The following is a 16516-nucleotide window of genomic DNA, read 5'->3' on the forward strand; positions in this document are numbered from 1 at the left end:
AAGGAGAGTTGGTGGATTCTCATCTCGGTAGATCGTTGCCCACACAATGTCCGAGATAAGAAGAGGAATACGATAGAAGATCAAGAGGTTGTTGCTTATAAAGAAAGATATAACTAGTAATTATTTTCCGCATCATACTAGTTTTCTTTGTATGAATTCCAAACACAAGAGACATATAAGTCTAGGTTTCGAATTTGTGATTCAAGTTTGTGTTCTTTTCTTTTCTTTTTCGATCTTGTGATTCGATTATTCTTATTGGTTAAACCTAGGGTTACTATAAGGAGATTGAATATTGAATTTCTTTAAAAGGCTTTATCAAGGAAGTGGTGGAATATACCATAACCAAGAAGGCCTAGTGTCTCTTCATGTTTAACCTGGAAGCCAATTATAGAAATAAATATTTAATCAACTTTGTAACATGGGTAGACTTGGATTAATAATGTTAAATATCGTTTGCGATCCAAGTCTAAACCTCTAAAAATAGATAAGTTAAATTTGGAATCAATAATGTTAAGTTCCGCTTACGATTCCTAATTTAATTTCTAAATAACACAATAGGTTGTTAGGAATGGTTCAGGACTTGTACAAAATTTTTGTACAGGGGAACCAGTACGATATTCCGAGTATCAACCAACAGAATTATCATGATGATATTGCTTGACATGATTTGGTTGTAAAATTAGATTGCTATTAATAGCATTTATAGCGGTATTGGGAATGAATTTGGTAGTAATAGTGATATCAATATTTGTTCCAAAAAAGTGGTAATTTTGGTCATGTTTCTCTGGTAATTATCTTAAAATTATATATTTCTAAACCACAAAATTATTATAATAATAGACATGGTTGAATTAATAACTTTGTATTATTTATTTACAGCCAAATTTAAAGAATGTGAGTCGTGGAGATATCCGTACGCTGTTGATGTTTGTCTACTGATGAATTAGTTGTTACAGAAGGTCATATTGCATCTACAACATACAGATATCTCCATGACTCACAGTCTTCAAATTTAACTATAAATAAATCATATAAGTTATTAACTCAACCATGTCTATTATTGTAACAATTTTGTAGTTTATAAATACATAATTTTAAGATAATTACCTAAGAAACATGATCAAAATTATCACTTTTTTGAAACAAATATTGATATCACTATTGCTACCAAATTTATTCTCAATACTGCTACAAATGCCACTATTAGCGATTTAATTTTACAATCAAATCATGTCAAGAAATGTCATCATGATAATTCAAAAGCATTTAAGTGTGCATACCAAACTTATTTTATATATGTTGTTTACTTACTAATATGTTCTTGATAATTTTGTTGACTCATACTTTGTAAAAATATGGACCTCATTTCTTGAATTTCTAGCTAATTTTGTTGCCTCATTTCTTACATTTATTGTTGAAGTTTCTATACTATAGTTTGAAGTTGTTGAACAGTTCTATTTTATTGCACATAAGCTCCAATTTTTGATGGTGTAACTCCAAAGCTCATTCCGCGCATTCTACCCCGAGCTTCCTTGCTAAACATAATACTAATTGCGTCATCAGCAGTATTAGTTGTGATTGATATTTAGATGGATATTATTATATTTCTTTCTAAAAACAAAAGAAAATCTGTGAGAAAGCAACATCAAAATTTGATCTTCATATAAAATGATAACAAGGACATAACTATTCTATTCTATTGGTTATATAGTTAGGGTTGATCTTTCTTATAAATGAGTTATATATCTTCTTTACTTTCAGATATGCAAGTCTATTTTTTTCTCTCAGCATGAAAAGGTGAACATAATAGTTCTTGCATAAACTGTTTTTGCAAAATAATAAAAAGGACATGATAATTGTACTATAGTTTGAAGTTGTTGTACCCATTTTCATATGAAATGATAGTGATTGCTGATTATATTTAGCTCTAAATGTATCATGTGTCTACTAACATTTAAAATAAATAACACCTATTTCACATGGGTTGAGGTTGACTATCATAATCAGCATTAATAGAAAGATTCAAGTAACAAAATTGTGTCAGTAAAACAATTAGTTGCACATTGACATTGTAAATGAGAGTAGTGAAATTTCCTGAAAGAATAAAATAAATGATAAAAGATTCATATATCTTATAGAAATTGTGTTAATAATAATTGGTTCAATCAAAAGGATCCATTTTAACAAAAAAAAACAAAGTATGATATTAAATATATAGCTAAACATAGGTCAAACAATATTTTAAAATAAAGAGTTTATTGATGGTTCAGATTCACACGCCATGAAATCTCAAAAAAAATTCTGACAAAGAGTACATATCACTTATTATAAGAATAACATTGCAGTTGATACAGGTTCTGACGAATGGACCCAGGAAGTGATGTGACGGATGGATCCAGAAAGTGACGTAGCGGTTAAGGTCAAGACGATGTGGCGGTCTTACTCCGAAAGGGGTGATATCCCCTTGTTCAACTTGGATTAGTTCCCTAGTGTTAAATCCTTGGGTTAACCAGATCAAATTTTAATCTGGCCAGGGGAGGATAGCTGGTTGTTAAGCCTAGTGGACCAAGGAGTATAATGACTTAAGGGTAACTAGATCCTGGAGAGGTCAAGTTTAAGGCTGACCGGTCTTACATTGTAGTCGGAATGATTGACTCATTTCACAACATGTTAATCATAAATAACAATGTGTGTATGTATTCGTCCGGCCTTCTAGGTGGGTGGGCATGTATGTGTGGTCCCTTTGGAGACCGGCAAGAGGGGAGGGGTGAATTGCCCTGAAAAATAAATTCGACCTTTCTCGGATTTTCAACTAAAACACTTGCATAAACAAAGTAAACAAAATAGAACAAAGAAAACGAGGCTCACAATTTACTTGATTACAACCGGGGAGGTTGTTAATCCAAGGCAGATGAAAAGCGTACTAAAAAGTCTCCTCTGAGCGGAGAAACCTCTTACAACGTTGACGCACAAGAAATAGAAGCTTAACTCTAAAATGGAGTGTACAAGTGCTAGAATATAATTACTTGTGATTGATTAAAAACTTCTAGACCAAGGTTATATTTATAGCCTTGGTCGGGGTGCCCCGAAGAGGTTCCAGGTGCTCTGGGGGGATAAAACTTTATCCCCAATGCAACGGATCGCACTTGACGCGATCTGGTCAAAAAGCCGACTCTGGGCGCTTGGAATGGTTCCAAGCGTCCGGACCACTAAGTCAACCCAGTTAACTTTCTGGTCTGGGCCTTCTGCTCTGGTGCTGCTCGCTTCAATCCGAGTCTTCCGCTCCGGTTCCGCTAGTTTGGGTGATCTCAGCCATCGGAAATAGGGCTCACCCGAACCCAACTTCTGGCCTTCTCCTCGAGCAGCCTTCCTCCCCGGTTTATCATCCCTCGAACGTCGCGTACGTTCTTCTTGTCCACCGGTGTACTCTTCCGCGGCCACCTTGCCCCTTGGATACACCGAGCCCGTCGGCTCTCTCCCCGTGCCGTCCTTCTCGCTAGCCGCGTCTTCCGCTCGACTTCTTGTGTTCTTAAGCTCCTGCACACTTAGACACAAGGGTTAAACAAAACAAGACCTAACTTAACTTGTTTGATCACATCAAAACACCTTGAGGTTCCAACAATCTTCCCTTTTTTGATGTGAACAACCCAAGTTAAGGTAGGGTAAAATAAACATAATGTAAGAACAAATAATGTTGAAAAATAAGTGTAATTAAGATTTTTTTTCAATGAAAATTTAAATACACCTCCCCCTAGACTTAACATTCTTCTCCCCCTTTGATCACATAAAAAATGGGGTGCTTTTAACAAGTCTAAGGTAATTTCAAAAAAAATTGTAAGTAAAAAAACATATTTTAAGAATTTAGTACAACGAAATAAGAAAAAAAATACTTATCAAGGTTTGAGATGTATTTCAAAATTTTCAATAGAAAAATAAAAATTTTCATAAGTGTTGAAGCAAAAATTTAAAAAATATTTTCTAAGTTTGCATAAACATGAATATTCGACTCGGCTCCCTGCTAAGTCTCTAAGGCCATGCGAGAAGCCTTTAGCTCTTCCTTCAATTGGGCCAGCTCTTCATCTTTTTCGGCGAGCTAGGTCTTCGTCACCGTCTAGTCTGCCGATCTCCCATCCCGCTCGGTCTTCAAAATGACCTCAGTATCCTTTAGGTTTTGGGCTAACACCCGAAATTCTTTATTTTTGATCTCCAAGTTCTCAATGGCTCGGAGCTTTCTGGTGTTCACCAAATTAAGCTTGGGCTCAAAGGAGTTGACCTGCTTATTAAGCTGAGCCAATTGGTCAGCCCGCTCGGCTCCTTTGCTCTTCTCCGCCTCCAGTTGCTTGGCGCTCACACTCAGATTAGCTCTTAGTTGAGCCTTCTTAGCACTCATCTACTCCAACTGCGCTTGGGAAGCAGATGATTGGCCACTCGGGGCCCGTAGTTACTTAACTTCTTGCTCCAAAAATATCAGCCTTTGACACATGGCTAGACTCTCTACCCAATACTGCGAGGAAGCAAAAAGTTCTTAGGGTCGAGCGGTGAATAATAACATATAAAATACTTACCCCAGTTGACATTTAGGTATGACTATCGGCAAGCTCCTCTGGAGGCATGACCACTGCACGGTCCTATGCATCGACCTATATCTGTTCGATCTGACCCTAGATGATTATCTGGTGCTCTGGGGCCTAGGCTCCAGCGCTGTCCGAATCGTGCCACTCATCCGTCGGCAGAAGGATGATCGCCGTTATGTGGCGCTGGCCACTCGGAGTAGACAAGGCCGAGGTTGCTCTGCCACCCGACTGAGACGTTAATGTTGGGCAGATGTGAGACTTCTGGGTCTTCGATGGTGGTAGGTAAGCGACTGATGGCATACAGATGGTTCCTTGTGGTAGACCGGATAAGGATGACGTCCGATCGGATAAAAGAGAAGCATGGGGGATGACCGTCACTTGCTCAGGCACAGGTGTGGAGGTTTCACCCCGCTCGGATGACAAACGTGGGCTTGTCCTGGTTGGAGTTTGTGTATCAGAGGTTGTTGCCCGAGCAGTTATCTCTGCGCGGTGCCTTTTGTGGCTTATCAAAGGCTCCCCTGAAGAAGCCGATTTTGAGACATCGACAACTGGAATTGCTTAACATTGCTCGGGTGGGGGATTTGCTGCAATAACCACTACATCACCGATCGTACGACTGGCTACCCCTTCGCTCCCTTGAGCTGGGCCTCCTGCGCTCTCTCTAAGTGGATCTTCCTGAGGACCGACCGGATGCAAACCTCGACTTTACAATTTGACCACGACCGCCGCATTGATCTCAGCGTCGCAAGCTTGGCTTTGCCAGCCAGACGAGCACACAACATGACTTGGGCTGCAAAAGAAAAGGAAAAATCAGTTAGATTCAAAAGTTAGACCAAGAAAGAGTGTACTTAGGCTAGACGGAAGCCTTGTGCGAATCGAGCTCAGGCCAAATACGTAAAAGACACCCTCCAACATTAACTTGTGTATATTATATTTTTGACCGACCAAGCAGGAAGCTACATGGAGATAGTCCGAGTGATTCTTGTATCTCTTGAGCTCTGGAGGGTTCAACACCTCTAATTGTCACATGGTCAAGAAGTCCGACTGTTAGGGAAATCGAACGAAAAAATAGTAGTCCTTCCAATGTTTGTTGGAGGACGACATCTTATTAAAAAAGACTAAGTCTACTCGGACCTGAAAAAGAAAAGTCCCCGGCTCGAACAATTTGGGATAATAGAAATAGTGGAAGAGTCGAAGAGTAAGAGGAATGTCATGCAGGCGGAACAAAACAACGACTCCGCACGACAATCGAAAGGAGTTCGGCACTAGTTGATGAAAAATGCGAAAATATTTACAAATGGAAAAAAGAAGGGTGGATCGAGAATTACAGATCGACAGTAAATTGGTCCCTAAAAAACATACAAAATCCGGAGGCGGCTCGTTCAGGCTGTCAAAATCCGAAGGAAGACCAATTTGATACTCGAATGGGATCTCAAAGGTAGCTCTCAAATTCTCAGCATCGTCTCCGTCGAACCGGGACTTAATGGACTTATACCAGAGCCCGGGGACGGAGACTGGAGATTGAGAAGAGCTTACCATTAGAAATCACAGAGGACACAAAGAAACTCGACTGGAAAAGAGAACACTAAGAGCGATGAATAGCTTCGATTGTAAGGAGATGATGGCTTAATAGAGAGAATGTGAAGATTGTTGGAGAAGGATCGAAGAGCGCGGTGTCACCAAGATGCTCATAGACGAAGACGAAGACGCAAAAGTGAGGAAGAGGATGAAGCACGCGAGGTTTATAAACCTCGTAGCCGATCGACCTCAGCCGTCTAATCCAAGGTTACAAAGTCACACGTCTCGTTACAAGCGAATGTCTGCCTGTCACATTGAGCATGCGGCGGCAGCAAGGGACACGTGTCTTGCGGTCACCGGATAACATTTAATGCAATTAATTAAAAGGGTATTGTAGGGGATCGATCGACCGGCTTGAAGGGGTTGGATAGACGGCGCCCCCAAATTGATCGCTTCTCCTACGATGTTAGCTTACGCAGCGGAATAATACTAAAACAAACAAGCTAAAGGAAATTTAAACTAAAGACAAGAAAGAATGCAAACCATGATACACGATCATTTACGTGGTTTAGAGATAAAACTCCTACTCCACGGCGTGTTCTTGAGGTGAACGATCCCTATCCGTCGGTGGATTACTCCCCGGAAGACCTCCGGCTAGCTCACATTGCTCCTTGTGGGTGGAGAAACCTCACCACAACTCTCACCAAGGACTCTTTACAAGTTAGGGCACAGGTAGACTACTAATAGAGATTAACCACCTCTATTTCGTCAACTATAACCAAGCTCCCAAGCTTTGGTTATATAGGTTACGGATTGAAAACCCCGCCTACTAGTCGACTGCCAAAACATGCAGTCGACTGCCCTCTGTGGAAATTCGACCATTACATCCCAACGGCTCGATACTAGTTGACTGCTAAAACTTGCAGTCGACTGGTGCAATCGACTGCCAAAACATGTTGTCGACTGATCCAGATTGACAGAACGAACAGAACCATTCTGTTCGCACCTAGTCGACTGCGCGGTCGACTGCATCAGTCGACTGCTAAAACATGCAGTCGACTGCTACAGTTGCGCTACATTATTGCTATAGTACTGCTACAGTAATGCTACAGTAAAACCCTAAAACTAGGATTTTACTCCGAGTACAATCTCTCGTGCACTCGTACCCTTACCCTTATGACTCACTTGATGCTTCTTTGCAGCCTTGACCTCTTGCCTTCAAGCCTACTTCCTTTGGCTCTCGTCCCTCGGATGCATTCAAGCCCGCGGCTCGTCCCTAATGTCATCCTTCGTGTATGCCTCAAAGTCGCTTCCCTCGGCCCTTGTCTTCGCTGCCTTGTCCACGGTCCCTCGGATGCTCCATCCTTCACCGGACCCGAAGCCGTCAACTTGAGTCACATGTGTATCCTGCAGTCCTGCGAAACTCAAGTACACATATTAAATAACAAGAGTGAACATAACTTAAACCCTTTTCCCAAACACCAAAACGCATGGTCCCACGGACCATTGGGAGTGCTCTAACAATCTCCCCCTTTTTGATGTTTGACAATACGTTTAAGTTGGGGAAAACATAATAGCAAATAAACATGCTAAAACAAATGGACTTACGTTGCTAAGGCTACACACTTGGACTTATATCGCCGAATGGACTTATGTTGCCAAGGCTACATACTTAGACTTACACCGCCGAAACAATGCATCATGCATTGGAACCTATCCCAAGGCTCCCCCTACACCTATGCTCCCCATTGAGTTAGGATTTTACCACAGGATTTTTAAGGACCTATCTTAAGGCTCCCCCTTCACCTAAGCTCCCAATTGAGCTAGGATTTTACCACAGGACTTTTTAAGAACCTATAAGGCTCACCCTAAGCAAAGGCACTAAGGTTTTCCCAACTTAACCTTACTTCTCCCCCTTTGCCTAACATCCAAAAAGTTCTCCAACAATATCCCAATTGTTGAAAACTTATCATCCAAATTGATCATAAATTCATGTATTAATCGCCCATGGATTTTATACACCTGTACGAGTTGACTCGGTCAAAATCCAATGCTGAAAACAATTTCAGACTGATATCAGTTGACTGGTCGCTATTAGCTGAGCGAATAGAATGCTTCTGTTCGATGCCAGTCGATTGCTAAAACATGCAGTCGACTGCTAAAACTAGCAGTCGACTGGCACACTCTTTCAGCCTTTTTCAATATTTCTGACCCAATTTCAGAAATACACCAATAATTCCACAGACCTCCAAAAATCTCCAAATTTTGTGGAGGGGTCTGTTTTACCCATGTCTACTTGAGAAAAATACATTCAAAAATGTATCTATCACTAATCCCAAGATTGACACAAAATCGAAAACTAGCTTAAATGGTTCAATAGAACATTGACATAAAGTCCTAGTTTTGGCTTCCTCTAGATGTATTTGCCCATACTAACCCACAATGCATCCTTAGCATTGGTTTGTATGACATCTATATATCCAAAATCAATTATCATGCTATATGACCCCAATGCCATATTTCTTTGTATGAAATACAACCCAATTGTGCCAAATCCCTAGGTTTTAGACTCAAGTCCGTCTCCAAATCACTTGGCACAATCCATGACCCAACCTAAACTCCCAAGTAAACCCCACTTGAGATCCATTGGCCATGGGTCCCAAATCGATTCTTGGAGCTCCCCCTAGAGCTCTTAACCTTAGCCACCTCTCTAGGTGGCTCATCCACAATAACTAGGCCACATCGGTGCACCTCCGGTGACACTTGGCCTACAAAACTAACCTTCTTAACCTTGGACACATTGTCCTTGGTTAATTTAACCTTGCCATTAAATGACTTTCCCTTGCCATTTATTGGCTTCTCCTTGCTATAGTCATATACAACCCTAGCATATGACTTTCCTTTAGCATTGGAGACACTAGATCGGTATCCCAAACCCGATCTATCATTGTTGGGTCTTTGGCTACCCAACACCATACCTAAACCCTTAGATCCAACATTGAATCTTTCTAGAGTTTTCTCCAACTTATCAAGTTTTGCCTTCAAAATTTGATTTTCCCTTTCTAGGTTCCTAAACCTAGAGTCAACACTATGGACATTCCTAGACCTACCCTTTCTAGGCATATGTCTCCCTTTCTTAGGATTAATGCCTTGGATCTCCTTAGGTCTACCATTTCTAATTTTATCATGAGTAGGTGACTTAGGGTTTGGATCTACATTAACCCTACTTCTATCATGATATTTGAACCCAAAATTTTTCATTGCTATATAATGATAATCATTATTTTTCCTAGCATGCTTGGAAGAATAAAAATTTGAATTACAATTCAAATTAGGGTATACCTCTCTTACCCTTGAAGCTCCTCCTTGACTTAAGCATTTCTTCTTCTTCTCTTTCTCCGATTTCTTCAATTGTGCAAGCTTCTTGATTTCCCCCTTTTTGGGGCATTTGGTGTGGTAGTGACCCTTCTCTCCACATGTGAAGCATATGATGTGTTTCTTCTTCTTCTTCTTCTTCTTGGCACCATCATTCCTACAACCCAAATTAGTATCTAAAATAATTTGAGTGGGTTTAGGAGTTACCTTCTTACCCATTGGACATCTACTTTTGTAATGCCCCCTTTCATTGCATCCGAAGCACACAATGTGATCTTTTGACTTTGCTTCGGTGGAGGTGCTCACTAGGTTGACTTCTTCCAAGATTTCTTCTTCTTCACTTGTCTTGGATTCTTCTTCAACCTTTGAGGATGTAGATGCTATATCTTTCTCATCCACACTTATGGATGACATTTCTTTATCCTTTTCCTCAAATGTGACCAAATTCACTTCCTCTTCTTCTTTTGATGTTGAATTGGTCTCCACATCCGATTGATCCTTCTCTACTTGAGCTTCTTCATCCGTTTCTTCGGATTTTTCCTCTTGTGTAGACAAAGGTTCTTCCCATGGAAACTTCTTTATCTTGCTCCATAAATCATGGGCGTTCTCATATTCACCTACATGACTCATCATGTCATTAGGTAAAATATCAATTAAAATCGATATTACCTTTGAATTTGCCTTTGACCGTGAGGTTTGCTCCTCCGTCCAATGACGCGGTCGGAGTCTCTTTCCCTTCTTGTCCTTCGGAACTTCGAACGACTCTTTGACCACCATCATGGTGTCCCAATCCGTGTTGAAAAAGACCTCCATCTTCATCATCCAATATGTGAAGTCCCATAAGCCTCCGCCTTCAAACTTTGGCGGTTCTATCAAGCCGGTCATCTTTGCTTCCTCGGCGGTTAGTCAGACAGAGAGCGGCCTCGCTCTGATACCACTTGTAGGGAATCGGTCAGCCGACTTGAAGGAGGTTGGATAGACGACGCCCCCAAATTGATCGCTTCTCCTACGATGTTAGCTTACGCAGCGGAATAATACTAAAACAAACAAGCTAAAAGAAATTTAAACTAAAGACAAGAAAGAATGCAAACCAAGCTACATGATCATTTACGTGGTTCGGAGATAAAGCTCCTACTCCACGGCGTGTCCTTGAGGTGGACGATCCCTATCCATCGGTGGATTACTTCTCGGAAGACCTCCAGCTAGCTCACGTAGCTCCTTGTGGGTGGAGAAACCTCACCACAACTCTCACCAAGGACTCTTTACAAGCTAGCGCAAAGGTAGACTACTAATAGAGATTAACCACCTCTATTTCGTCAACTATAACCAAGCTCCCATGTTTTGGTTAATAGGTCACGGGTTGAAAACCCCACCTACCAGTCGACTGCCAAAACATGCAGTTGACTGCCCTCTTTGGAAATTCGACGATTACATCCCAACGGCTCGATACCAGTCGACTGCTAAAACTTGCAGTCGACTAGTGCAGTCGACTGCCAAAACATGCGGTCGATTGATCCACACTGACCGAACGAACAGAACCATTCTATTCGCATCTAGTCGACTGCGGGGTCAACTGCATCAGTCGACTGCTACAGTAGTGCTACAGTAAAACCCTAAAACTAGGATTTTACTCTGAGTACAATCTCTCGTGCACTCGTACCCTCACCCTTATGACTCACTTGATGCTTCTTTGCAGCCTTGACCTCTTGCCTTTAAGCCTACTTCCTTTGGCTCTCGTCCCTCGGATGCATTCAAGCTCGCGGCTCGTCCCCAATGTCATCCTTCGCGTATACCTCAAAGTCGCTTCCCTTGGCCCTTGTCCTCGCTGCCTTGTCCACTGTCCCTCGGATGCTCCATCCTTCACCGGACCCGAAGTCATCAACCTGAGTCACATGTGTATCCTGCAGTCCTGCACAACTCAAGTACACATATCAAATAACAAGAGTGAATCTAACTTAAACTCTTTGCCCAAACACCAAAACACATGGTCCCACGAACCATTGGAAGTGCTCCAACATGTATGACCGCGTGCTTGTTCATAATTAGTAGGGATTTGTATGATCTTCAAGAAATTTGGATGACGTTAGTAATCATAGATCTAGCATAGTCTGTTCGGATACTATAGCATTTGGGCCACACGGGATTTAGAGTCGCCTAAGACACATCTTGTCCAGTCAGTCAAACTTGCAACCTCCTTCGACTAGACTTGAAGGGGAGACTTGTGATACGACGATAAGAGCCTACATGGCACGAGTCACACTACTAGAAAACTAGGTTTTTGAGACACAACAAAATATGTCTTAAATTATAAATTTAGTGTCTCAAAATGTTTTTAAGACGGTGATGAGACGGTAATGTAGTAGTCCCTAATACAAGCGTCTCAAAAAAATATTGAGACAGTTGTACCGTCTCAAATGCTATTTAAGACAATGATGAGACAGTTATTCAATTGTCTTAAAAGTATTTAAGACAATTATTGTTTTGTCTCAAATGTTATGTCTTATCCTTTGAAAAAACTAAAGACACTAAATTGAGATGGTAATGTGCTGTCTCAAATAGAAGTGAAGACAATAAATTACTGTCTCTAATATTTTAACTTGTTAGATGCAACAATTATGATAAAAATTAATAATCTTAAAAGAACATTTATTATACAAATTAATCTAGATTAAATTTATTAAATTGTCATTTCAAAAAAAGGAAAAACTCTCTTTTTATAAATTAAAAATGATATGCACTAAATATAAAATTCTATAATCATTAATTGTAGTACATCCAACATTCATCCAATAACAGAAATATCTACATATCTATTATTAATTTGATAATAAAAAAACAACTATTCCCATGAAAGTTACACAAAAGAAAGTCTAAAGAACAACTCCTCGTGATCTAGAGATAACTTCTATAATCCTTCTTCACCAGAATCCTGAACGTAAATAAAAAAACTCTTATTAGAGGTAAAGATGATTTATAATATATATTGTTCAAAAAAATCAATAAATAGAACATTTCAATAAGAAATCTCATCATCTAACACATAATCCTCTTTTTTGCAATTATATATATATATATATACAACATAAACAACCCCAAGTTAAACAAACCTCTTCATCTCGTAATAAGAAATGATGGTTTATGTGTTTGTCAATATCTTTGTGCCTTTCAAGTTGTTACACCTGTAAAATAAATTTATCTACAGCTTAAAAATATGTACACTACTACATCACCAAAATTATGAATAAAACTAAAAAAATTTTTATGAAAACAACTACCAATGTACCTGTTGATTATCCAATTCTTGTTCTTGCGAAATAATATTATCTGCAAAGCCATGACTCTTCTTTAGTTGATTTGAGTGTTTCCTTATAACAAGAACATGTATATCTTGAAAGATTTGCATAGAGGCATGCATAATAGTAAGATAAAAAGAAAAAATATATCTTGAAAAGGAGCTAACCTTGGTTGGCAACAGCAGAGACACATATTCCGACATGGCTGACCTAAATCATCCTGTACTCCTTGATCACAACACGTTATGAAGCAACCAGACAACCCAAGAATAGCAAAGAATAGTATTGCTCCTGCATAAACAAGTACAATACAACTCGAAATTGAGATGTGTAATGAGAGATATACCATGAAAAGACATAACTAGGATACAATATATGATTGTTCATAATTCTAAAAGCTAGATGCATAATACAGTCTTCAAGTTATGGATAACAAGGAGCAAGATACAAAAACTTAATTATTTCCAAAAGAATATATAGAAGATAAGACGATCAACCCATGTTTCATGCATGGTAGTGATAAGTGAAACCCATCAGTGTGAAATTCTTTGTGAACTAAAAGAAACTGCAGCTTAAAGCTTGTTCCTGAGTTGGCGTCTATCACAACACTGATCATCTAGGACATTGAATTTTGAGACTCAGATATGGGAGCTTGAAAAATTAGTTTGCATCTATAAAGTTAGGAGTGAGAAATGTACCTGTGTTCTTTTTTCTATTAAAAATTTCTTATTCAAGGGCAGCATTTGTTCATTGACTCAAGTCTCTCTGTATATTATTTATATTTTTTATCCTCAAAGAAATTCAGAAACAAAAAAAAGAGTTTCCCTCTTTATTTCTCTCAAATGAGAGAATGGAAAAGATTTCTCTCTTGATTTTCTTCCCTTTGATGAAACATAAAGAAAGGATTTCAAATCCTCTTCTTATTAACTTCTTTCTCTATCTCCCCTGCACTTCCCTGGTGAGAAAAAGGGGCTGCGACATTAGAAAAAATTCCTCTTATTGAATATGTGGATTTTTTAAATCAAAATCCTTGTGATGTTATATGTTATTATTTTCAATGTCAAGATATAAACTGAGATACGGGGATGTAAACTAACAAATGACATGACATAAAATAGAGAGCCATCAGCATAATTCTAGTTGAATGAACAAATAAAACCGTTAAGCACTCTTAAAGTATAGCTCTGTACCACAAAGATAGTAGAAACTTATTTCTCCATTGAAACCCCAAGTCAATCGCAACCAGAATTTTGCACAACTATCAATCAAATAGACAAGATATGCCAACGAAGATATCCATCGAAGACAAAATTTTGAAAAATCAAATAAAATTGATAGAAATGGCATCAATGTATTTTAAAAATCAAATATAAGGAAATTATTCAAGCTACTAGAAGCAGGAAGCTGAATAGGAGTCACTACTGCCAACTCCTGTCGTGTGATGCTTTGGCCGTAGTAGTGGTCGCGCTGCGATCTTGGAAAAGTAGGAGTCTCCTATGGCCATGTGCGCAGCAGGAGCCACGACCAAAGCATCGTGCGGCATAGCGACAGGGCAGGAGTAGGCCGCAGGAGCAGGGGTGCGAGTTGGTTGCACGAGCGGCAGCAACCGCGCGATGCCGGCGGATGCAATAAGAGAGGCAATCTCAATAGGTTGGACGGAGAAAAGAGAAGAATTAAAGAAGTACTTGAGATTTGTTTTGGAGATCGTCGTTGCCTCCATCACCCTCTTCACTATCGTCGTGTTCTCTTTTGTCGCACGAAAGAAACAAAAGAAACCTAACCTCTTTAAAGATAATAACAAAGGTAAATAATTTAATTGTTAAAATAAAAACCTAAAACCTTTAATTATATTAACGTAGATATATAATAAACTTATTATTTATTTCAGTATATATCCTAGCCTATCAAAAGATAGTATATTATTAAATATTTAATATGCTTTTTTTCATAATTTTTAAATTATCAATAATCTAAACACAAATTATAAATTAAATTTTTTTTATTAAGATAGTATATATATATTCGATTCGTGTCGTGACCATTCCGTGAAAAGATATTAGAACTAGAACGGTAGAGTCTGTAACGATTATCGTGACCGTTCCGACGAACCATATTCAAGATAATTTGAGATAAATACTTTTTTACCATCTTATTTGAATGTCTTATATAATTATATTTTTAACCGTCTTTATTAGGTATCTTATTTAGTTGAATTTGAGACAAAATCTTAAATACTGTCTTAAATTTAATGTCTCCATATAAAATTTTGAGACATCTATTATTACTGTCTTAATTACTTAGTATTTGAGATGAATTTTGACACTGTCTTAAATTTTTTGTCTTAAAAGCCCAGTTTTCTAGTAGTGTCAATCGCCATGGTGTAGGTCAGAGTCAAGGCGGTCAACACCAGCGCTTAAGCGAGGCTCAACTGCATCGGGGAAGCGGTTCATTGGCCGATCAGAGGTTCCCTTGTCCGATCGGCCATCTGAGTAAGTGAGTACAGTTAATCCGGTCGGTAGGAAAATAAGATAAGCGAGCTGGGAGCCCGAGCTGAGAGGGGCACCCGTCCGGCTCAAAAGAAGGGCGTTGGCATTATATACAATGAATCAATAAAATGATAGGAGAGGAAACAATGGATAATTAATGGGAGGAGAAAATCAAATAAAACACTCTATCTATCACTAAATGAGAAGAAGACAAGACAAAGACATCCTCTGTCGGTAATCAATAACATTAAACAGGAGAATATGGAAGGTCGCCCGAAAAGGTATAAAAAAGGGATGCCAGATATGATGAAAGACATGAGAAAAATTCTTGATCCTTAGTACTCACTTTTTCCTCTCCTGTTTCTTACTTAAGCGTTGGAGGGTCAATACCACGAACCCCTTCCCTCGTCTTAGTTTTGTTTTGTAGATAGTAAGATCTTCATCCTGTTAGTAGAATTGTCACCTCTCTGACTTTCCAACTTCGTGCCTCAAACGAGATCACCTTAGTATGCTCTTCCCCTAAAATAATTTATTCCGCTAATGTTATTGATATTAAGGTAAACTCTCCCGGGTCTTTAATTTCACTATACTCCTATATGTTTTTTTTTTAAAATCAGAACATATCACTTTAAGTTTTTATTAAAAGAGCGCTACACCTCATTAATAATTCATGTATAAGTTTAATTACCTAACTGTTCTTTATTATATTATTTTTATTATTATTTCTCTTTATTTTACTTAATTCTAAATAGGGTAGGTTATATATATATATATAAATTATAATTTTATAGTTACTATAATGCTGAAACAATTTTATTTATCTATCATTTACATTATAATAATTATAAAATCGTAGGGGCTACACCCCTCCACTAGTGCAAGATTTAGATGGTAAATATATATATAAGATATAATAATAAGAATAATATGTAAGATAGTTGAATAATTATATATGTGTTGGTTAAAAGATAGGACCCTTTCATTAAAAAAAATTAATAATAAAAAATCAAAGTAGAGAGCTATATGATTTGGAAGAAAAAAATAGATGATTTTTTTTTCACCTCTCTTTTCCTAATATTAAATTTAGTTGCCATATTATAAGTTTGCAAAATTTACCTAATTATCATAATCGTCAATTAAAAAAAAACAAAATTAAAGGATATCCAATCTAATATATCAGCTAATAATTATTAAATAGCTACTCTAACGTATAAAAATAAATTAATTTAATTTGGCTTAAAAAATTATATAAAACATACTGTTATATAAA

This window comes from Zingiber officinale, chromosome 5B (assembly GCF_018446385.1).
Source record: "Zingiber officinale cultivar Zhangliang chromosome 5B, Zo_v1.1, whole genome shotgun sequence".
Taxonomy (NCBI): Eukaryota; Viridiplantae; Streptophyta; class Magnoliopsida; order Zingiberales; family Zingiberaceae; genus Zingiber; species Zingiber officinale.